Source organism: Falco naumanni, chromosome 2, assembly GCF_017639655.2.
Source record: "Falco naumanni isolate bFalNau1 chromosome 2, bFalNau1.pat, whole genome shotgun sequence".
Classification (NCBI taxonomy): Eukaryota; Metazoa; Chordata; class Aves; order Falconiformes; family Falconidae; genus Falco; species Falco naumanni.
This window is the reverse complement of record NC_054055.1, coordinates 15,088,151-15,113,840: the sequence shown is the minus strand read 5'-3', so window position 1 is coordinate 15,113,840 and position 25,690 is coordinate 15,088,151. Positions and strand designations below refer to the sequence as shown.

The following is a 25,690-nucleotide window of genomic DNA, read 5'->3' as shown; positions in this document are numbered from 1 at the left end:
AGCTGCGTCTCGCCGAGCGCCGGGGAGGGGCCGCCCGGGTCCTAACGCCGCCGCTCCCCGGCCGGGCGGGGCCCGCTCCCTCTTGCCCCGCAGCGCTGCGGCCCCGGCCGGCGCTGCTGCAGCTGCCTCCGCCGACTGCGGTCACCCGGGCCGTGCCCTGCTCACCCGAACGGGGAGAGCTTTCTGCCCACGGCGACATTTGACGCCAGTGCCGATCTCACGGAGAAGAACCTGCGACCACTTGAACGTACCGAGGTGCAGCACCCCCGCGTGCGCGCGGCCCCGGGTGACACCGCCACCCGGGAGAAGAGGACTAAAGGGTCCGACAGAAGGTCAGTACCTTCGGCACCCCGCATCAAACCAGGCTCTGCTTATAAGAAACCCCGATTAGGTCCGGCAGCACTCGGTCCCTACTCTTAACCTCGGAGCTGCGCATCTTCGTCACACAGCCGTGGAAAGGAAAAAAACCTCTGCAACAGGTGGGAAAGCGAGAGCAGGGCTAAAATTGTATATGCTGTAGCATACACGAGTAAGATTCCAGGATCCTAGCAAACAAAGGAAGGATCTGGACAAGCCAAAGGCTCAGAAAATGCGGTCTGGTGAGGCAGCTTGTACACCTGCAGATGTGGGGTACGCCAGCGTGCCCGGGTTCTGGCTTGCTGTTGCTGCTTAGGTCTATTAAAGGCAAACACAGCTGTACAGGAGGGCAGAGACACCGCATCTACACCCCATTCTTTCAAACACATCAGCCTGGCCACAGCAGTGATTTCTGATGCATTTTCGCTTTGCCACCTCCTTCTCCTCACCAATACTTCAATACCGCTGGAAGATGGAACTGTAGTATTGTTTTATCTTTATACCTTTTATACTCTTTCAGTGACACATCTTTAAGTGACCCAAGATGACTTGGTCTGGGGTGCTAGAATTAGGAGACGGGTTTGAAATGGCTTCTTTTATTACCTTCCAGTGTTTCCTGTGGAAATTGTGATCAACTTTGTTAATAGTTGCACATAGTTTTCTTTAATGTGCCTGCAGTCTTGCAGCCCAGACTGGACAAGGGATGGACAGACAGGCTACACATCAGTGGAAGCAGCGTTAGGTGAGCATTGACAACCTCCTCCTGAAAATGAAGAGGGACATAGAAAAACTTCACACCCAACATAGAGCTGTTAGTAGTGTTATGTGAAACATTTATGGGAAGACCACTTTTTCATATAAATCTGTTTACTTTGGCATAAACTCCTCCACTACATACTATGCATGGCAGAACAAGACTTATTTACAAGCCAAAGTACCTGAACTCTGGCTATGTTGTAGCTATTCTATCACAGCAATCTGTCTTACTCCTTTCAAAACCACAGGTCTGTCATACAGAGAACAAAATTTCTGGAGCTGTATGCATATTTTTAATAACAAATCAATGCAGGCTTGGAGTTAATACTACTATATAGCGCATGCAAAAACCCAAACATCCTAAAGATTCAAAAGAGTATCTGAAAAATTTTACACCCCATGCTTTTCAAAACCCTTTCTCTCATCTTGCTTCTGTGGGTGCATGTCTGTCTCTGTATTACAGATACCAAAGAAATGTAGGACTGCAACCCCTGGGCAGACAGACCTGCTTCTTGCAGTGTTCCAGTATGAAGCTTCTGTAATGTAAGTGGTAATTTCTGTCACATGTTGTGAATAAGTAAATCTGTTTTGTCTTTCACATTTTTATTAAATGAGGAAAATTTAAATTGGTAAGAAAGTAAAAATTCAAGGAGAGCTAAAATAGCCAGCAGCCAGCTGGTTCACTCCAATTAGTGTTTTCACAACACGGAGAGCATTAGATCTGTGCTATCAACTTCCAAAATAAAAGCATTTCTGAATCTGTCTAAATCATTAAAAAAATGCACAGGTGGCAATGCAAAGAAGATATTTCTGTAGCCTCTCATCAAACAGTCAATAAATTAATACACTGAAACTGTGCCACTTTATTAAAAAAAAATACTGAAAAATCACTGTTTCTCAGTTCCAGCTTACGCTCACAAGACAGATGTAGCCTACCAACTCAGCAAATCAATGGTGTTAAAAAGAGCAACCAGACGTGGTAAAACACAGCTTTTTGAAAGCAAGTACATTAAGTAATTGATAGCACACATGTCCAATGTGCACAGAACTCAAGGATTCAAACGGGTATGAGCATCTTGCAGATTTATATATATACAGATGTAATGGCATCAGGTTTCACTGTGGGCTGCCATACTGAGGACATGCCTTTAGGCTGGCATGTTCATTTAACATGAGTCACTCTGTTTGGAAACAACAGAACAGAAACAACCACAAACTAATGAATTGTGAAAGAACTATAATATTTTTCTCCTCAGGGAAAACTCAAGTGTCACAAATAAAGTTAATATCACAAAAATTATTCAACAAAAGAGGAATTAAATACTAAATGGCAGTCAAATCTTTTACAAGTCAATCCCTTGTTTTTACTTGTTTTATTTGAAACAATACCAGTCAGGACAGTCACCTTAGAAAAGATTAACAGAAAAAGACACTCCAGCTTTGGTTTATATAACTACTACAACTCCATATAAGATACTTCTACGGTGTGGAAACTACAAAGTAGGTTTTTCTTGATTGAACTTGCCCTTCAGAATTTGAGGGGTTTCAAAACTAAGAGCTCACCTTCCCTTCCCCGCCCCTTCCCCCCCAAAAAAAAAAGTTGGTTTAAAATGTAAACAGCTCAAATAAATAACCATACGCTTGCCATGTAATGAACCAGAGTGAAAGATTAGCCTGGCAAAAAAAAAAAAAAAAAAAAAAAGTTGTGAGCAGCCTAAATTCCTTGTCCCAAGTTACTACAATAGCTTACAGAATCACAGCAGCTTTAAAATCTACTTATATCTAAGCAGGTATCTAAGCTTATATTCCTGTATCTAGCATACATACTTGTCCAGTGCAACTAGAGGAACCTAGTCCTTACGTTACAATTGCTGATTTGTGTTCAGTTTTTTGGCACTGGAATGAGTGCATAGCACTTTGAGGGCCAGATTTTATCTCCCACCCACCTAAAAAGTAAAAATGAAAAGCTGAGTGTTGCAGAAAGGGCTATTAAATAGAAGTCACTATTAGTCAATTCCATACCAATTAATTTCAAATTAGGAGACTGCTTACATGAACTCTTTCAAGTCTAACGTGCATTTATATCAAGCCTCTGGAGTCTGCCCACAGACCTCTCAGGCGTTCATCTACCATGCATTTTCTGTACTTCCAGTATCTTAGTGAGGATACTCTCTTTGAATTAATGCTGCCTTAGGTAGCTGTTAAGTTATGGTGCATGTCTATACTGTGCAACTGAGTACAGTGCAACTAGATTCTGTCAGCTAGGCTGGTCCTCCTCTCCCCCAGGATACACCACAGTTTTGCTGCTCTCATCAGGTGCCCACAGGAAGTATCTGTGTTAGCACAATGATCTGTCTGAGCTCCTTATCCTTGCCTCTCAGCAGGGCTAAGGCCTCCACAGGCACGCAGTGGACCAGACGCTGTTACCATGCTCAGACATTAACCACCACCCCTCTGACCAACATAGTCTATCCGATTAATGCCTAATCTGCTTGTGAATCAGCTCCTGAGCCACCACAGCTTTCAGCATAGTATGAGAAAATTAAGACTTCCTGAGGTCTGTCAAAACCCTAATTTCACTGGAAGTAGCATGCTGCTGGAAGAGCTACATCAACTGTGAAACTCAAGCACCAGAAGAACACTCGGTCTCTGTGCTGCTCTTTACTACCATAGTGTAGGCATACCCAGGATCTCAAAATATCCTTAAGAAGAAGCTTTAAGAACTGCCAGCTGTTACCAGAACAGTTCCACTGCAATAACAAAGAACTGGCACCACTGGTGGTTGGTAATTTCAAGGAGTCAGTACATGCAGAGATAAGAACAGAAACTTCCACTGGTGTTTCTACTTGCATTTTCTAATTGGTAGATTATTTAAATAGTGTAAAACCTCCAACAAAGTTGTACCAGTATAGTAACTTGGCATGCTGCCATGTTACTTTTTATTTTTTAACCTATACAAGGATTAAAAGTTCCCAGCTACGGTTAATTGTCAATAATTACATGTGTTTCATATTTCCTGAAAAGTCGGATGCAATGCCCATTAGAACAGTTACATGTGTACTGGTGAAATATGCCTCCTGAGGTTAGTTATAACATACTCTGAGTGGAAAAAAAGCTGTTAAAAAATATTCACTTTAAGTATTCAGAGAAATGGATTCACAAACAGTGAACCATAAATGGCCACTAACTACTTCTCTAAAATAACACTTCTAAAAAGATGCTTTAACTGTTTTTATATGCAAGAAGTCACTGCTAAGTAAACTAAAGTTTTGTATAGTTTCAGAATTTAAAATACTGGATGGTACAGAGCAATCCTCCTATTTTCAAATTTTAGAAGAAATTTTCATTAAACAATCAGACAAATCTTCGGAGACACATACAAACACGTTTTACTGTAAGCTATCATGTACTGTTTAATAAATCACATGCAGATTCTTAACTGAACACCATTGCTTTTGAAGATGCCATATCCATTGTTGTCCTTGAGATATCCATCCATATTCATCATTAGTACCCTGCTTGCCTGCACTCAGGCTTCAGAACGGATTTCTGACAAGCAACCCACACCTACCAAAATGATTTCTAGAAAGAAAATTTAAAAGCTGTAAAACAAGGAAAACAAACCAACAATTTGCAAACCACTGCAAGTGCAATGCGAGCATAGTCAATATAAAATTAATTCTGAAACATTCATCATATTATGCTGGACTGTAATATAACCACAGTTATAACAATTACACTTTTAAATGTCTAGTTCGTCTATAGAAAAACTGCAAGAGCACAGTCCTCTTACCCTGTTGAATCTCATATGCCTTATTTCATTAAGCATACTCATTTGCCTAGAAATAATTTCTTATAAAAAGACAGGATAAATGAATATTATTCTTAATCATATTTAAGGTCTTTTAAGGACTTATGAAAATGAAGTTCCATTATGCTGGGCAGTGCATAAACACAGAACAGTAAAACGTGCCCAATCATATAAAAACCAACAGTCTAAACAGATAAAACAGCATGGGGGTAAGTTCACACAGAGCACAAACAGCACGACTGTAGTAAACGTAAGGGTAGTTCTGTCTTCGGGGTGGCTTCTGCTTACAAAGAAAATGGAAGGAGATACAGAGTAAGGAGGACAGATTGGGTGGGGGGAAACATATGAAGTAAGCAGGACTGAAGACAGGTAGAATGGACAGAAAGAGGGTGAAACAGTCAATGGGCATAGGACAGTGAACAGCTAATTAAAGCCAGTGAATGTTCTCTGAATGGTCAAAGGTCCCGGCCTTTTGGCTCTTTCTGTTCCTGCTAGTTAGTCTCTGACTAGGTCCTTTCTTTACTGCTGCCAGCCTAAGAACAGAAGGGCTATACTGATTTTCAGTCTTTTCCCCATCACAATCCCCTCACCACCATTTAATATGGGATCACAGTCTCTCCCTCACCGTAGCTTTAAAATGGGAATCATCTGAATCTGCTCAACAATATCTTTTTATAAAACAAGCACGTCCAGATCATCCTTATTTGCAAGTGATCCAAGTTCTGATGTTCTTACTTCAACTTCTTTAATTCTTTCTTAGGTAACGCACACTGGACAAGATTCATTTACACAGCAGAAAAGCAAGGCAAGACACTCATCTATAAAACAGCACTTGAAAGTTTGATCAGAGTACATAAAACATTGCATTCTATACTGAAAAACAGAGTTAAGTTAGGATTTGGGTTGGGGACAGCTGCTTTATAGGCTCTGGTGCATGCAGCCAGATGGAAATAACTGTAACCATTCACAGTAAACTGCACTTGTTCTAGTATCAACTGAATAGATTAGGCTTATATCAGAAAGGAAGATGCATTTTTATTGTCAAAACACTCACCATTTATGTCTTGTAGCACAATGAACGTAAGTTTGTGTAAAGGGCAAGTTTGCCCACAAAGGCAAATCGAACTTACGAAACTGAAGTGGTGTAACTTCTTATGGGGCTCTATGGATAAGGGTAAATAACCTAGAACGAAGTCACTTTCTTCTGGTATAAAGTCTTCAGTACAAATAGTTCATACAGGCATAGCAATGGCAATGTAATTTAAAACAATTTCTGAAACTAGGCCAGCCCTCCTAGGCTGTTTGCTTCTATGCAGAAATAAGCTGCCAATATATATACAGTTTTATACTGATACAGCTCTGTTCACACTGTGGGGAAAGATGGCTGATGCTTTAATTATGCCAGTACAGATAAAGTAGCAAAACATCTGATAGAGAGCTTAGTATCTCAGATATAGTCCATTTACCTATTGCAAGATAGCTGCAATATTCCCAGCACAGGCAAAGCTTTAGAGTACTACTTCTTACCTTAAAAAATAATCCCTCCTGTGTAATTCCCAGATCATCATCAACATTTGAAGTGATAATGGAATTACTAGAGACAAACCAGACTTTGAATTTCTGCCAGATTCTGTCAGGAGTTTAGCTGACGAGTTTTCTGCCTGCCACTCAGGTGTCTCTATTCTTTTCATAATACTTTTTCTTTTAAAAATAACTTCTTTTTTTCAGCAACAATGCTGTGATAATTTTGAATCTTAGTAAAAACACTGTAAAAACAAAGCGTGTGTTTGGGCTCGAAAAAATACACATAAAAGCAATTACTCCTCCTCAGCCAGACTACAGCTTTGGAAATTACCTCTGACTTGCCAATGACAATAACAGGCAAGCAGTTGTCCAGCAAAATCCCTTTAGTTTAGCTGCACAATAGTAATTCCACCACTGTCTGTACTTTATTTGGTTGTTTGAAACCACATCTGCAAATCCATGCTGCACTGTTAAAAAAACCCAACCTTTTTGCTTCTAAAAGAACAAAATTTAATTGCTTCCCCAAGTATTCCATAACATTTTAACCAGCATGTTCCCCTTAGGACACTATGAATGGTATCTCCTGGACAAGTGAGTTGAGACATCAGAATCACCTGATAAAACAAGAATGCATTTTCCTCCTTACTTATGACTTGTTTTACAATAGCTTCCAAAACAAACTCAAGATAAACGTATATATGCATGGTTGTGTGTCCCTGTCTCCCTCTCCCCTACAAATAAGATCCCTGCTCCCAAAAATCTTTGGATGAAGTGAAATATCTACAATAGTAACTTACGTATCAAGAGGCAAACTGTATGTGCTTCAGTAAAAATAAGAATTGTGTTGATTATAACCTAGCTAGCACATAGAAAGTACTGATGGGTATGTTAGTTATTAAAAAAAAATAATAACAAAATATTTAATTTTTAGACCTTAAACTTGTTCTAATTTTAGGGATGGAGCTGTATTGCAAACAGAGGTACTTAAAAGTTGAGGGTTTTGTTTGCTAGTTGGTCAGCCTCAGCAAGAGCAAAAAAATTGAAAATAAAAATAAACACAATCCTTGTAATAGTAGCATCCTGTCATAAATAAATGTAGAGGGCATACTTATACAGAAAATATTGTTAAACAAACATGACATCTCTGTATAGAAAGATTACCTCATTACAAATAGTTAACAGAGCACTTTAAGGACCTGCCAGTAAGTGTAGTCTATTACACATAGGAATTGAAATTTCTCAATGCTATGAAACTCAGTAATAATGTAACTTCATCTAAAATATTTGTTACTTACAGAAAGCATCTTGAAGGATGCAATACTGTAATTTTTTACTTTCAGTTCAGCTTCACTACTGATTTTGAAACATGCAGAATTTTTTAGTGATGGGCCATTTTTACCAATAGACTGAGGGGGAAAACTGAGGAAAATGCTTCTTTTTCCTGAAAATTCCAAAGCTTTTTTTCTCCAAGTGCCTCAGCCACAATTCTTTTTCTAATCCTCAGAGATCCTCCTTTCTTTATTACTAAGGTGAGATCAATCTTGGATATAGATATCCTGCTAAATAAAACATGGCTAGGAAATTCATGCCACACAAAACTTGCCTCTGGCCCCATGTTGCCCCTAAAAGATATAAGATTCTATTCATTGCCCTTTGTTGTGTGAAGGATAGTCAGATAAACAAGGTTGGAGGGTGGGAACATATACAACTGATGTCTCCAGGATTAAATGATCCAATAGGAAGTTAGTCCACAGCAAGTTGCAACGAAAGACACTGTCTCTAAAACTGGAGAAGAAAAAAAGCAGTAGCATAAACAGGTCAGACTCTAAAGAAAACACCCTCACCTGGTGTTTAGAAGCAGAAGGCTGTGCCAAGACAGATCCTGCATAAAGAATCATGGTCACCGACAACTAGAGAGTAAATCAATTCTAGAAGCATCCCTGAAAACAACTGGTAGAACTTAGCAAAAAGATAAGTCTCCAACCACGGTCTTTATTAAACCAAAGCAGAGGGCACTTCATCCATCTACAAACTGAAATACTTTGCCCCTTAAATTAAGAGTGTCTGGAATCCCAAAGCCAGGTCTCTGAATGACAGCTATATTCACAGAGCAGCACAAAATGAAATTCAAGTCACTAACTATCCCCCTCTGATGTACTGATTGAAGCTCTCATTTGATACCAAGTACAGTATTTGTATCTTGTAACATGGTAGTCCATAACATACACAATTAGCCACTACACAGTAGGATAATGAAGTTAATCTTAGGCACTACATAAGTTTCATCTTCTCTTCTTGGTGAGGATGTCAGGAGTGAGATATCTTCTCTTGGAAAACCTTGAAACTCCCGTAGCCATATCGCAGATAAGGCGCAAGCATCTCCTTCCTTCAAAAATGCAACTAACCAGCTCTAGATGACAACATTGAAATGGCAGGATCCAAGAGGACAGTATTTAAGCTGGGTGTTGATGATCAAGGCAACAAATTTCTGGGCCTGCTCTCAAAAAAATGTCATGATGCTGGGAACCAAAACCTCCATAGTGTGCTGCGGTGGTATGCAGTCCTGCTATGGTTGTTAAGTCATAAGGTAAGCTATACATCAGCTCTCAGCCAATGAGCCCTCTCTCAGACATTCCTGGATTACAGGCTCCAAGAACAAGGCAAGATATGTCTCTCTGAGACATGGGAGAGGAAGCTAATTGTGTTCTAAAGAGGAATGGAACAAAGGTATTCCATAACACTAATACATTAATGCATTAAGCACAAAAACTGGCAGGTGCACAGATTATATACTACTCGGGTACCATGCTTCTAATTTACAGTGCTAAGGGCACATACCTACCTACTGTGGTACAAACTGTCTCTTAAAATATGTCACTTCTCAAGACTGAATGTGCTGTCTCCTGATTTAATTTTTTTAATTATCAAGAACTCTTGTAACCGTTGCTTAGATTTTATGTAACTTTATAAATTCAAGAGGGGCAGAAATTTGCCCCCAGTTGTTTAGTGTACCCATGACAAGAATTACAGGGATTGCTGAATTTTCAGGATGGGGGGTGAAGGGAAAAAGAAAAATTTACTGTATTTTTCGTCACTCCTGAAGAAACGTGCAACTTACTACAAGCATGTAATATTTCTTCCACTTACTTAAATTGAGAGCTACTATGAAAACACTTGCATTTTAATAGTTTAGTTTAACCAATTGCTTGGCAGGAATAGTTGCTTACTTTCTTAAACCAGATGATCCACTTCAGATGCACCTGGTTCTCTCACAGTCTATATTGTTTATAGAACCAAACATAGAATACCTTAAATATCTCATCGATGTTAATGGTTCTTTGAAGTTAAATATTCTTAAAAGGTAATACATGTATTTCTTTCATTTGTTATTTCTCTTAAAATTTCTCTCTTTGATTTGTTATTTAAATAAAATTTTAAATATTCTTAAAAGGTAATACATGTATTTCTTTGATTTGTTATTTCTCTTAAAATACTCTCCATTTTTATTCTTGATCTTTATCTCAAAATACTGATCTTTTACAGTATCTTTTCTGTTTTTGGAGAAGGCAAAGAAGTCAGTCTATAATTGAAGCTGGGTAAGTCTTAAAAAAATCTGCAAAGCTTTAATGTTTTCTCTTTGAAACCCTATCATGCAGAGGAAAAGGTTTTTGTTTTTTTTTAAACAGGAAAAATTCTTGCTCTTTTTCTACCAATTACAGAACTATTTTCCACCTTTTCCTCCCACCCCCCACCAAAACAGAGAACGAAAGAGGACCCTGGGTGATAAACTAGGACAGATTACTGGAGATGGCCGTAGCAGTTCCTGTTCCTATTGCACACCTTATTCCTCTCCAAGTTCCCTGTCTCCACTACTGAGGCAGGAGTACCTGCTGCACCACTATACTTTCAAAGAGCAGCCGTAAAGTAGAATAGCACCAGTTCTGAGTGACTTTAAGGCTCAAGGTTACAAACTACATTGAACTGTCACAACACAAACAACTAAACTACCCTTTCCTTGGAGAAAGCGGGGATCAGCTGGAGCAGGACCTGACAAACCAAGTTAATCCTGTGATCTGAACAGAGCCCCCAACACTTACTCCAATATAGAAACTGTTAGTTCTAAATTATGCATGCATTACCAAAAGACATCTCTGTCTTTGCAAAATAGAAATTGCGGTAGCTGAACTAGCTACACACTCATAGCTACATGTTGGAAAACAAGATAAAAATGTGGCTGGGAATAGAACTAGACATTCATGTTTTGTGTTGGTAAAGAAGTCCTCTTCAGAAACAGTACTGCTGAAATGTTAGGTAACTATATAATGCTCAAATGGTAACTAACAAATCCTCTCACAAATCTATTTTAAATGTAAATGTTAAGTGGAAAATATTTATAGTTTAAGTTGCACCCTTTGCTACTTAATTATCATAATTTATAAAGAAGAAACCTTTAAGTTCCTCCTCCAAAGAAGTTACTCACCTGAACTGCAGCTTCTGAGTCCCCAGTAGTCCGCCTGTTCAGAGATTCTCATCCTACTGAATGTCAGAGACCTAGTATTTCAGGGATGGGATTTTAAAATCACTTGGTGATGACTTAACTTTGTCTCACTAAAGATACACCAACCTTTATTCCCACTCAGGTCACCTCACTGATTTCACAGAAAACACATTTAAAAAGCAGAGCTGAATATTTTCAGAAATTCCACCCGTGGGTTAAAATGGGAAAAAAACCCAGAAACTGATATAAACCATTTGAGACTTCTTGATGCATGACAAATCGAGTATTTTTGTATATTCGTGTGCATTAAAAGTAATTGAAATTACTTTCAACTGCTTGCTGAAATAATATAATCACAAGTACCTTACCTTCTTACTCTTCAGATATAGGACACTGAGGAAAATCCAGTTTTGCCTATGTACAGGAGGTTGTTCTAGGAACAGTAATTCTTCTGCTGAAAGATTCAGAAAAAAAATACACTCACTGTTCTCAGTGTCCATATTATACACATCATAAGCACTATTATTGAATAATACTAAACTTGTTTTGTGTTTTACTCTTGTCCTACTTTGGCTTCTATGGAACTGTGTTCAATAAGGTTTGACTTCATGTACAGCCAGAATCCAACACCAACAGGAATAAGCTTAAAAAATATTATTTTTAATGTCCTTAAAGAACAAAGTTAGATGCATCAAAGCCCTCAGTTTTTATTATTCTGTAGCATTTATAAAAAGCATTTTAAAATTGTTATCTGGTGGACACTATTTATAGTATTCATTTTGCAAATTAATACTAGAAAATTTACGAAGTGTCTCCAGAATGCATTATCTATTGTGATGATTTCATTGAAATGCATTTCAACTTTTAAAACTTCACTGAAGCAACAGCCTCCTTTTCACTAGTGCTTTCCCTGTTTGGAGTTCCCTAACAGTTCAAAAAGCTTTACTTGACTAGTTTCTGATTTTTAATTATCCATTACATTTATAAAGCATTTATTTAAAACAGTATCTTCATGTTTTGTCTGAGTGTAAGAGGACAAAATAAAGGCTTACAGTAAAAAAGTACTGTTCTTTCTATGTCACTGAAGTTCTTAGGCATCAGCACTGTACCAGGACGGCGTTGATAAGTAGCTAAGCATGTGCACAAAACCATGCAAAACAGAAGCCTCAGTTTCTGAGCCCAAAAGATATGACAGTATTCAATTTGAAAAATCTAGTACTTCTCATTCTGTAGGATTTTTAGCAAGACAAATGGTAATGTTAAGGCTCCTCAGATCATATGTGCATCTATAAAGATATATTTTATACAAGTGATCCAGTAATTTAGCAAAAAAGTAGACAGGTATCATAAAAAAAGTTCTAGATTTCTGTGCACCACTGAAAAGGCTGACAAACTGTACTCTGCCTTTCTGATAAGAAGCAGTTTGGTTGGAGTTGTGTTTTTTTTCAAATTAATCACTTGTTTGACCGCTAGTTAGAACACCAAGCTCATAGCCAGTGAGAGACACCACACACACACAGTTTGCAATAAGAACATGGGAAATGAAATTCAAGTACTATTTAAATATTCATAATTTTATTATTATTCTACTGCTAACACTTCTTATTGAATGTATACGGCATACAGTTCCCATGCAGAATATGACTATGAACCAACTTCTGCTGTGAAGTCATTATTATGTTATAAAAATAATTGAATGTCTAGAAAAAAATAAACACAACATACAGTAACCATTCACCTAAAATTAAATCCTGATCCAGTGTTACCATGGCAAGATTTAAGGATCCATTTTAGAAAAAAATTCTGACTGGCAGAAGATTCAAAAGCTGATTTTTTTAAAATAGAAAATTTGAAGGTATTCCAAGTTGTGAATACCTGACCGTTACTTTCTTGTTATTTCCCCTGAATGATTTGAGACTTAATAATGAACACTTGCATCCAAAACAACTCTGGCTTAGCAAAAGACTGAATTCAGAAAATAAATACATAAGAAACTCTGAGAAAGAACTCATAGCAAAAGAGAGTTGTGTCATTACGAACATCATAATCTCCATCCTCAACAAGTACTCCAGAGATAATAAATTGTGCTAAAATAATTTTCCAGACAACTTCCCTCCACACATCTCCTAAGCATGCGTGCTGCTGCATGCGCCTTTTCATTTCAAGATACTTTCCATGTCAAATGACCAACACAAAGGCTGCCACGTTCTGACATAACACTGCATGTCTGTTAATTTAAATGAAATGCCAGCCTACCAAAACCAAGTGTAATTTAAATAATAACAAAGAAAAAAGTACTTACCTGAACCTGACAAAGCACCTCTTAACTGCATCACTACTATTTCCCAAATGAAGACTTCCTTGCAAATAAGTGAGTTTTCTTCAGATCATTATTCTGTGGCACAGGCTCCTCCAAATGGCAGAATGAATGTATTGCCATTATTGAAAATTTACAGATCATCTGAAGAAATTGAACTGAAAGCAAGAAATACAGCGGCTTTATTTTGTGTAAACTTACTGAAAATACTTAGCTTTCAATAACTTGTCATTTTTCAATAGCATTTAAAAACACACGGAGGATATGTACATGCACTGACTGATAAATTAAGTACAAATTACTTAATTTAACCAGATGGACAGTTCATTTGAGCAGAAATGCCCAGGTAAAGGACTTCCATTTAATGCTACCGTGAAGCAGCATTTCAATAAATTTTAGGGCTGTTTCTTTTACAGTGGGTACACTGCAAAGAAGTTTCCACCAGGACATGTAGAGTGACACATGCCTTTTTGCAGAGCATTTACTTGTAATTTAGAATTATCTTCAGGTAGTTCAAGGTATTAATTCCAGTGTAAATTATTTTGTAACTGCAAATACTGAATGACATCTACCATTTTATGCTAATATATCCAGCCTGAGAAGATTACCCTCAAGTTTCTCACAACTTTCTCTCATTTTAAGAATGTATACAGTATTTTAACTGTGAGTGCTTATTTCAGGACAAGACTGATCATTTCTAAGACAGATTCTAGAGGCATAATTTGATGAACATCTATTTTGGTAAAAATGCCTGTTCAAACAGATCTGACCCTCCTGCTGCTTGTTCTCATCCTTGTGCTACAACCTCATTTGTGCAGATGTATCTGCTGGTGGAACCACTCGCTATACCATATTGAAGAACTAACTTGGGTTAAAAATTGCTGCTTGCCATAGAATTGTCTTGAACTCAGGATTAATTTTCTGATCCAAGTCACTGCATAACGACACAAATGGCTGTGCTAATACAGCAGGAGGGAAAATGAGAAACGAGCACATAGCTAAGTGCAGCTACAAATGTCAGCACTTTAGAAACTACTGTTATTCACCTAAGTGTAAATTACAAGGTAGATTACAGCTTTGCCACTGACAGGGCAATACCACAGGGTATTCTTGGACTGCTTTAACTTTCTTTTCCATCTCTGCAGCAGAGTTCACCATCGCCACAATTGCACCAAAAATGAGTGCTTGTAGGGCCACACCAAAATTGTTTGGATTACAGAGACAGTTTCCTGCCAGAGACCATACATTGTAAATCTAAGAAGGTGGGAGGAACTACACACAGTACGCAAGTATATGAAGATATATGTGGGCATGTGTGTCTTTTCCCCTAACAACAGAAGAAACTTAGATAGTTGTTTAGACTGCTAAAGACAGAAAAGATTAATTCTGTTTAATGTATCTGCCTAGGTCATGTCTGATCCTAACTTTTGAATCCACTACCTGATTTGAAACAGTTTTGTCAAAGAGGAAGATTCAAAATTCATTTACAGTTTAATAATAACTCAGAGATTTCAGAATTCCAGGTACTGGGCAGGCGGATAGAGACTGGCTCACAAACTGCCCAAAGTAAGTATAGGCTGCATCATATGCCCGTGTTATTAGAGAACACACACATATGTGAGAAACACACATAGTAAGTACCCCAGCTGCAGCTTGTACTAAGATACAACTATCTCGGTATTGTTAGATCTTATGTTCACAGAACTACTTGACTATCCATTTAGTATTCAAATCCACTTACATGGCATTAAAACACGCGTCTTTGGTCTGCAAATTCCAGATCTGCTCTTTGTGTTCAGTTTAAAATTACAGTACATACAACACTTGATGAATTCGGGTCTTCTGCCACAGCATCTCATCCTAACAAGATGCATTCTTCTTCACAGACCAGCCACTTCATCCTTTAGAACCAAATAATGAATGATTCTAATTAAGTCATCATGACTTAGGGGTCCCTAGCACTTTATTCTAGCATTCAATCTTTTGATTCTCTAATCCCATAATCAGATAATGTCCCATCAACATTATTTGAAAAGAATAAAATGTCCACAACATCTCTGCAGTGAAGATTAGCATGAAGAAATCACTCTGCTCCTTCCTAGGACCTCTTGTTAGTTGCTTTCTACACTCCCTAAAAGTCCAGGAGACCCATCAAGCCCTTAACACATTACTTAATATGTTACCATCCTCCTTTTCTTTTTAAATAAAAGCATACAAATGAAATATTTCTGTGAAAATTTTTCTGTGAAATACTATACAAAGTATTTCCGTGAAATCTGCTGCTACCAATAACACATGACAACAACTATACTTTGTTACTGTGGTTAATTCACATGTTTGGTAGGGTTAAAAGGTTACATAAAAACATTTCTGCTCACATGCATGTGAAAGTGAGTGGCCTTTTACAGCCAGTAATTTTGAGACTTCCTTCCTCATCACCACCTTCTTGCTTAAAAGTAAATGATTAACAATAATAAATGAGAACAGTTAAAGGGGTGTCAATAGGTACAAATTTTTTCCAGACACAGGAAGGAAATCCATATGAATTCCCTGCACATCTTAATAAGAAGGATCATACTACTGTTAATCAAAATACAATTTCTTAAATAATGATAAAGACTGTTGTGTCTAGACATTACATATATGCAGAATCTACACAGTATATTCTAACAGTGGGGGGGGGGGGGTTGGGTTTTTTCGGGGTCATGGTGGGTTAGGGCTTTTTTTTTTTTAAATATATAAATGCCCTCCCACATTCAGTGAGAAAACTTTGGCAAGTTTTTAGGGCCTCAAGCCTTTCTTAGACTGCTAACCTGCTCCGATGCCTTTGTTCCTGTAATCTCAGTCCTAGCGGTACCTGAATCAGGCAGACTAGGCTGAAGTCCATTTGCATGTCTCAACTGCACCTAAAGCATCAAATATCTAGGCACTCTACTGTGGCCTAGTTCCAGAACTGGAACAGAGTCAACTGTATGCTAGGAAGGAATTCCTGTATTAGGATTTCAATCTGATATAAAACTGTTTACAAATAATCCAATGCAACAGACAAAAAAGCATGGCTGTATTTCTCTTACTGGTTTAGATCTTAAACTTGGGTCAAATTTGCAACTCCATGCTACAACATGATGCAATAGGCAAAATAATTGCAATGATTTGCTAGAGCTTAGTTTATTCAATAAATACAGTTTTTATAACTGAAATATCTATTTCCACAATACAAGTTTGATAATCATAAAATCATTCTAGTTGGAACAGACCTCAGAGGTCATCTAGCTCAACCTTCTGCTCAAAGCAGCATTAATATGTGAATACTTACTAATGATACAGGTCATACTCTTAACCTTGCAGACCACTAATCGCATGTAATCCTTAATTAAATGCACTCAACTGCCTTTGATAGGATTACTCATTTGCAGAAGAGTCTGTGGGACCAGTTACCTGCCATACGTTATTCCTAAGTGTGGCACATTATAATACTTCCCAGCTATACCTGTAATCAGTACCATACATCCATTTCACTGTAAACATCTTTTAAGCAGATACCGTTTTGAGAGCAGTTTTCAAAGTGAGCCTGCTATACATGAGTAGATTTTGATACATGAGAACAGGATGGAACGAAGTAGGGGATGACAAACCAGTAAGTGAGGCAGGAAGCACAGAGCTCGGTCCCGGTTTCATGGGTGTTTCACAAGTTGATTAATTCAGGATAGAGGTCCTGCTCTGAGATACACCTATAAAACCAGAGAAATTAACACCACTGGCACTAACAATCCCTTAATCATCAATGCCAGTGACTGAATTTTAGCAGAGTAACTTTGGGAACCTCTGCTTTAGTACTGCAGTTTTATTTTGTTCTGATAAGGATCTCCATGTTGGATTTGTATTGAAGTTTACACCTTTCTCTCATGCATGAAGAAGTGATTTAATATGTTACAGCATTGCTAATTATTAAAAAAAAAAAAATCACTGAAACAATCCAAACGTAAAAAGAAAAAAGTTGAAATGCTTTATAAACCCACGATTACCCATCCACACAAGCTGAACTACAAAAGAAATTTGCCTTATACCCAGTAACATCCCTCTGTTCTGAAGCATGAAACACAGTAACAGTTTATCTATGTTATGTGGCAATACATAAACTCTGACACACCAACTAAATAGAGAAGAAAAACTCATCTTGCAAATAATAAGTTTAAATAAACATTTATTACCTGCTATAGTAAATAAATTCAGATATTAATACATCACATTCTAATTAAAATTAAGCTTATTTAATAGAACTGAAAGAGAACATAATATTTTTATTCACTTTGTTCATTTGTTAGGATTTCATGGTCATTTTTGTTTACTGTGGACACTTTACTATAAGCCATAAAAATGCTATTTAAGTGGTAACAACAGCAACAAGAAATAAACAGCAGCAGGATATATAGAAAGAAAGAAATTAACTTTAGCTGCTTTGATAACCTTGGTCTTAGGCCTATCTGAAAGACATCTTTAAACACCAGTATTTTAAAAAAAATATGCTGAAAACCCTTTAAATTCTATAGTTGAAGACATTATTTACATGCCTTCCCCAAGCATTCATTAATAGCCATGCGGTATGCCTGGTTGCCTAGAGGGCTTGTCCCTGTTTGACCTGATATACTAGCTTTTGAAGTACAGGATACTCCCAGAATTTTACCCTTAATTATCCCCCCAAATAGTTAAATTTGGACCTCTCAGCAAACTTTCCCACCTCTGTATAAATGGCAGAAGTTAGGTCACATGATGGTGCACATGCATCAACCACAGATCACGAAAGTGACACGGTTGAATAATGCAGGTAAGAGGCAACAAGAGACAAGAATCAAGCAAGCAATTCTAAAGCCAAAAATGAGATCAGACAGATCCCCAAACTGACATCACCAGCAAAATTTCCACCTTATACATCTTTATTTTTCAGTTTTGTCAAGACACTTTAATATTTTTCTGATTAATAAAGCTGAGTAATTGAGTCCACTGAATATTTAAGTTCCCTTTTAACACCAAACTATATTGCTTCTGTGTTTTAGAAAGTGAAATTTTACTAAAGAATACTTGCTTGAGACAAAATTAATTGTATTTCCATGTTTGTGGTAACCTTGTGTAGTAGTATAGTATTTGGCATTCCAGTTGAGACAGGAAGCTCAATACCTGACTATGAAGTAACAAGTCACTGTTCTGGCACCTTGCTCGAGGGAAGAGTGAACAAATTTCGAGATGCTCTCATGATGTCTTACAAAGACAGATATGCCCAAACCTTGGTAGGTGCTGCTGCCCTATAAAAAGCAGACAGTTGATTTTGAATTTTGGCCAAGGTGCAAAACTACTTTCCTGGTAACTCTGACTAGAAAACAAACTCACTCAACAACAAAAAGAGTTGTGAGTATCAATTATACTGTATTGTACGTAGAGAATGACATCAGTATACAGATGACATATCAGCACCTCAAAAAATTCTGCATTAACACACCAGAGGTTATATGAAAATTACCAGTGTGGCTATTTAATAACATTTCTGGTGTTTTCTGGAAAAAGCATTATTAGACTGAAAAGGACAATTATAGCCATTCCCTTCTCTTCTAAAGGCAAAGGTAAAAATTATGCTTTATGTAGAAGAATTACTGAACATTATCACAGCTTTGCAATATATTCTCTCTAATTTTAAAGAAAGGTTGAGAGACTGACAGGGAAAAGGACGTACAATTAGATGCATTTAACACTCCAACACATGCAACACATGAGAATGAGAGGGAAAATACATTTATAGCAGCAAACAGAAAGGTAGTAATATTTGGTTTCAGCTAGAAGTTGAACTATTGATATTTTAAGCTCCAGGAAAAAACCAATGTAGTAGTTTCTTTGTCCTCACCATCATCACCCTCATCCACTCCCCACATCCTCCACCAACACAAGACCTAAGAATTACGGAAAAATGCTCTACAAACAGTTTGGGGGATTTTTTTTTTAAAACATTTATTTATTTATTTGCAGAAGGATAATGGTCTTCAGGCCCAAAATGTTTGCTTTTTAAGAGTGAAGAACCACATGCATTTTTACAGTAACCAGCATAACAAAACTCAATCATGATGTGGCCTTCCAGCACCACCACAAAATAAAAACTGACATATAAAAATATCTATGTCATATAGTTCATAAAGTCAAATAATTTTCTTTGATTAACCTTTGCTAAGGAATTAATTCATACCATTAAGTTTACTAGCTGTTTCACAAAGACACATTAACACCATGCCTGATACTATCTTTTCAGACATTAAAAAAAAAAACCAACCAACCAAAACCACAAAACACCAAAGGATAATTCAATAACAGGAAAATTTTGCAAATGCTTTAAGTTTACACAGAATTGGTACCACCAAATTTAGCAAACTATCTAGACCCATGCGATTCTGTAAAAAAAAAAGGGAAGTATGCCATATGTTGGCTATTGAAGAAAGAGGAGATGGGACAGGTATTTTTAAACTCCTCAGAATAAGCATTAGTCGTTCTTTGCATTTACACAGCACTCATTAGAGAGAGATGCCAGCAACAGGAGCCTCAGCTCATGCATAGTGTCAATGGTTACAACAGTACTAGCATCCTTACACAATCCCTTGAATGTGATAATAGAAAGCAAAAAAAATCCAAGACTAAATAAGAAAAGGACCACAAGATAACAGCGATAAAATTTAGCTCAACTGTCTTAAGTACTGGAGGGAAATGTTTCTGATGGATGGGTAGTAATATGTTTAACTAGACAAGTAAGAATGGATAATCTGTCACTTTTTAAATTTTTCATGAAATATGTCATTGCTCCTTCTTCTTTCTCAGTATGAATTGCCATTTTACCAACAAAGAATCAGTTTACTTAAAGAGATTCCTTCCTTTTGAAAGTACCAGAAACTGGAATACAAGAAAAACATCCTGAAGCATGTCATAGACAATAACAAGAACTGGTTAATTTCTCAGACAGCAAGTGCGTTACTTAATATTCTTTGTTCTACTAACATCTGAACCTAGTTTGGTAGGCAAGGTATTTAGAAACTTTCTCCAAGAGTCACAAGGGTTTGACTTTAATATGTTTGATTACCACTTACTTTCAAGAAAACAAAACAGCCAGCCTTCAAAGTTACTTTGAAAACAGAATGAAACCATTAGATCCTTTTTTAAAGAGCCATGTGTTACATCAAATATTGCATACTTGTGTAGATATAAAAGGGAAATCAATTCCAAATTATAAATACACGCAGAAGAGAAACAGCACATTTTACATCATCCCAATTTTCCCAAGTCCTGTAAAGCACTGTCTTCAAGCTTGCTCTTGCTGAACATCACCATTCTCAAAACTAATGAATCACCTTACTGATAAAATGTCTTTGAATTCTGCCATAAGTCAATCACTTAAAACTATAATCACAACAAAGAAAAACACCCGCAACCTTAGAAATCTCAGACTTTCATGCAGAAGAACAGAAAGCCAGTATAAAGGCCAAACAAAAAGGAGAGTCAAATATAACATGCCTTTAAAGAACAATATCAATTAAAGAAAAGTATGAGACCAGAAACCATATCACTGGGCATAAAATACTATCTGTGATTTGTTCACTTAATTTCAAAACACTTGGCTTGCTGTAAACCTTTTTATTTTGTATGTCTTTCAACCAATGCATCTCCAAACTTTCACATCAGTTTTTAAAGTCCTTACCATCCTAATCAAGCTAGCCAAGATCTTTGCCCTTAGAGATGTGAATTTTGTTTGACTGTTCTAATATTACATCATGCTGGGTCCCATTCAATTTCTTCTATCAACATTAAAATGTATTTTCTATTTATGCTGACTTGCACTAAGCATAGCAATGCAACACCGTGATGCCACAGGAATATAACCAAACTATTGGAAGAATCCTAAGGACACAAGTGCACAAAACAGTGACCGTGATCATACCAAACATCACCCATCTTTACATGGGTTTCTGAAGCAACATTTCACATTGATACTTTCCCACTAGAAATATTCCTGAAAATAATTCATTTCTGAAAACACAAAAGCTATTAAGTTTTGGCTATCGTTCCCTACTGGAATGGAGTCAGAAGCCTATGGGCTGTAGGACAGGGAGGTAAAATAACAGAAAGAACAGAACGAAAATGAAGAAAAATTACTTTGAGGGCCAGCTACAATTCCCAAATGGAAATTTTTGCAATGATTTTTGAGAACACTGCATCAGGCCTAAAGTGTTCCATTTCTCTCTTTGCTACAATGTAGCAATCTCTTTGATCCTGTTAAGTATGGCAAGATAAGAGCCACTTCTAAGAACTAATAAAAAAAAAATTCAAAAAAGTGTCTAACTCAGAGCAGTGAATAGATTTCTCCTGTTCTGGCAATGATACAGACCCCATAACAGAGAAACAATGTAGCACTTATTTTCAAAAAAATAGGGGGCGGGAAATGTCATAAAAATATAAGAGGCTTTACTCCAGAAAAAACGGTTTAAACCAGTAGTGGTTGACAAAAAAGAACCTGGCCTCATGTTTTAGCTACCGATTTTATAACTTGTCTCAAAAAAAGATATCCCCGTCTTTGCAAAAATGCAAAAACGAAAGGATACTACATGTATACATCAAAATCAGTAATGTTAGTAGTTTGTGGACTTAGAAATAGTTATGGAGAGCAAAAAAGTTTACCATCACAGTAATCTTGCCTTCATACACACAAAAATTATCAAAATTGAGATTATCGTTAATAAGCTTTCTTGTGGTATATTTAACAGAACATTAATAACGTATTTGAGCATTAAACAGAGAGAAAAAAAAAGTATAGATATAATTAATTAGTTACTTTAGCCTTTTCACATTTCCAAAATGGCACTTTGTAAATTTAAATTTTAATGTTCTTTTGTTAATTTTTGGAAAAAGCAGAAGGAAAGCCAAGCAAACATAAAACCTGAGAAACAAAACCTTCAGAGCAAGAGTTTTCATTTGGTACCTCCCACTCCATATTCAGTTTCTCAGGGACCATCATGCAGCGACAATCTGGTTAGAAGTAAGCAGCCAACGGGTGTGTAATTTGCATGGGAAAATATTTTTAGAAGACACGCATGAATAGCATATGTTGTCAGCCTGAGTACAATCTTCTAAATATATGCTCTGAACATTATTTCTCCAACACTCGTAATCATTTTCCAGATAACGATTCCTGGTACAGATACGTTACCGTCTGAAAACAACATGTGTATGATGCCTTAAACAACACGCATTTTAGAGTTCACCTTGGGGGCTGGGGGGAGCCTCTATATGATTATGTTTTCTCCTCCATATCTGAACATACTAACAGAAAAAGAAGAGTGTTTTTTTCCTGTTATACTACATGCGCGATGTACATGCCAATAGAACTCAGTCATGGAAAGTGCCCGTTTCAGGTACACCTTTTAAAAATATAATAAATTACAATGAATTCATACTTAAATTGTTTTAAAGTCTTTACTGCCAATGTAATCTCAAAGTTGGCAAATTATGCTTGAAAATAGAGGGCAACAAAAGGATACCCTGATTCAGAAAGTTAAATCAGATACATATGTTCATTTGCCTGAACCAAAGCAGCTTCAAAAATTGTATCAGAAAACCCTCTACTCCTCCTATGTTAGGAAAAAACAGTTTTAAAAGGTAAAGATGGAAGTCAGTAAAACCAGAAAAAAGCCCTGTGCTCATACATTGTTAGTTAAATCTAAATATAGTCACACTGACACAACATGCTGGAGAAAACAACGTTTGAGCAAGTAACAGTCTAACTACATCCCAAAGTCATTACCAGTCCACATCTGGAACACCCAAACCAATTCCTGGTGACTCTGGAGTTTGCATCATGTAGTAATTATTACTTTAGGACTGTTTTGTTCAGGCCAAACAAAGTTCTATTTTACCACAAGATGAAAAATTTCAGGTTTTTTCCTTTGCCAACATGCAAACTCTCTTTCTAAAGCACATGGAAAAACTCAGATCTGGATTCTTTCTCTGGCCCAAGCTCTCCTTTCTTTAACTTGAATGTCAGTGTGGGAAAATGGAGGGATACCAGTAAATCATACTGTGCTACTTCACAGTATATAGAAAATACCTGATATTATAGAATGGTTTGGGTTGGAAGGGACCTTTAAAGGTCATCTAGTCCAAGCCTTCTGCAATGAGCAGGGAGATCTTCAATGAGATCAGGTTGCTCAGAGCCCCATCCAATCTGACCTTGTGCGTTCCTAGGGATGGGGCACCTACCACCTCTCTGGGCAACCTGTTCCAGTGTTTCACCACCCTTATTGTAAAAATATTTCTGCCTTACATCTAGCCTGTATCTACCTGCTTTTAGTTTAAAACCATTACTCCTTCTCCTATTGCTACAGGCCCTGTTAAAAAGCCTGTTCCCAAATATAAGTTAACTTACCAAAAAAGCTGGAGTGGGGGAAGACAAAACAGAAAATGGAGGCATTAGGTCGCTTTAAAAATCTTAACAGCTTCAAGTCATGAAATCCAATGGATCAGAGAACTGGAATCTATACTGGACCTTCTTCAAAGCCAGTCCATGCTAACAAGCAGGAAAAATGTCTACTTAATCATTGTGGAGCACAAACACACACAAGCAAACGCCTAATAATCATCTGTTAGGCAGTATATGCTTGAAACAAAAGCTTATGCTTGGTGGAAGCCAAAAACAAAACAATGAACCCTAGCCATCCCTTGAAAAAGTAAAAAATTAAACTACAATGAAAACAAGCTAAAAATTTATTATTGAAATTAATAAACAGAGCATATATTAATTTTTGTATATCCAAACACTGTATTTTAACCATAAGTAAGTATTACTCGGGCTAAAATCACAATACTAAGTCCTAAAACACCACGAGAAAAAAATCTTTGCATACATACAACTACCTAATGAAACTACTTAACAGCATTCAGCGGACCGCGTTATTGAATGTTTTAACAGTCAGAGCAACCGAAAAAGAGATGAAATACACACACTGCATTTGATGTGTATGTAGAAACACCAGTCTCAATGGCTTTAGAGCAAATCAGTTCCTTCTCCTACTCAACTTACCAAAAAGCACTTTACACTTTTGATCAAAGTACACAGAAAAAATACATTCTCCACAATGAAAGCATGAATGAAACAAAACTCAAGATCAATCTTAAAGAAAAAAAAAAAAAGCACTCTTCACAAATTACAATCTTTCTTCAGTTAGAACTGCTCCAGTTGAGCAAAATACCCTCAAACATCAATTCAAAAACTTCAGAACATTGCTGTACAAATTAAAGGAATAACTACAGCAAAAAGATAAGATGATGGATGCTACAATGGAATAACTACAGCAAGAAGACAAAATGATGGATGCTACAATGGGATAACTACAGCAAAAAGATGATGGACGCTACAATGGAGCCATCGTGCTAACAGATTATTTCACGGTGTAAATCATGTAATGGTAAACGCTTTTAAAAAATGCAACCGAGAGTCAGGCGTCAGCAAAGCAGAGGCAGGTGCTAAGAGAAGGCATTTTTGGTGCAATCTCCTGACTCATGCCAACCCCGGGCCCCGGGGACCGGACTGGCTTGGCCCGCACCGCAGCCCGCACCGACCTACACGCCGGGGCTGCGGGGCTCCTGCGGGAGCTGGCGGGAGAGGGGCCCGCACGGTTCCAAGGCCGCACCGCGGGGCCGCTGGTGCAGAAACGCTCGTTGAGACCCAGAGCCCCGCATCACCTCAGCCTCCTGAGGCTGAAACCTCCCAAAAGGGCGGCCGGGCAGCCTCAGAGAACAGGTTCTCTAAAGGGAGCTGCGCTCGGCCGCAGCGAGCGGCAGGACCGGCAGAACCAGCCTCTCGGCGCTAGGAGGGAGGTGAGACCCGAAGTACCGAACCTCGGGCGAGGTTAAACCGCACCCGGGGGCTGGTTTTAAGCAGGTGTTCAGTGAACTGCAAGTTAGTCATCGACTGCCTGGCCCGAGCAAGACGCGCAACGGCATTACCAGGAGGGACGCGGCTGCGAGGCGGCGGCGCGGGGCCCCCCGTTAGCGGCCGGGCCCGACGGGCCAGGGGGGCCGCAGGCCCAGGGCGGGCAGGGCTGCCGCCGCCCGCCGCCGAGCTGCACCGGGCCCGGCCACCGCGCTTCGCCCCGCCGGCGGGCGGGGGCACCAGGCTCAGGTCCCCCCTTTGCCGGGGAGCCGGGGCGGGCGGCGGCGGGGTGTCGCGCAGGCGGGCGGGCCGCGGCGCGGATCGTCCCCTCCCACCGCCCCGCACGGGGGAGGGAGGCGGGAGGGCAGGGTACCTCAGGCGCCGCTGCCGCTCCCGCCCGCCGCTCGGCTCCGCCTCCGCCGCCTGCCGGCAGCCTGGCGGGGCGGGGCGGGGCGGGCTGGCGGGGCGCCGGGG

General features: G+C 38.4%; 2 long non-coding RNA genes across 3 annotated transcripts; one reads left to right on the top strand and one right to left on the bottom strand.

Annotated features, from left to right (window-relative positions):
• The first annotated feature begins 32 nt into the window (after positions 1 to 32).
• LOC121083482 lies at positions 33 to 6,703 on the top strand. The gene is made up of 3 exons (XR_005826389.1): positions 33 to 332; positions 1,577 to 1,656; positions 5,685 to 6,703. It is a non-coding gene; the product is annotated as an uncharacterized LOC121083482 (long non-coding RNA).
• On the bottom strand, positions 4,484 to 25,359 carry LOC121083483. 2 transcript variants are annotated; one of them, XR_005826391.1, is made up of 5 exons: positions 25,291 to 25,359; positions 13,249 to 13,421; positions 11,315 to 11,400; positions 10,929 to 10,999; positions 4,484 to 4,695 (listed from the first exon to the last, which is right to left on the bottom strand). It is a non-coding gene; the product is annotated as an uncharacterized LOC121083483 (long non-coding RNA). The 2 variants fall into 2 exon arrangements; XR_005826390.1 differs by lacking the exon at positions 25,291 to 25,359 and adding an exon at positions 15,005 to 15,230.
• Between the last annotated feature and the right edge of the window lie 331 nt (positions 25,360 to 25,690).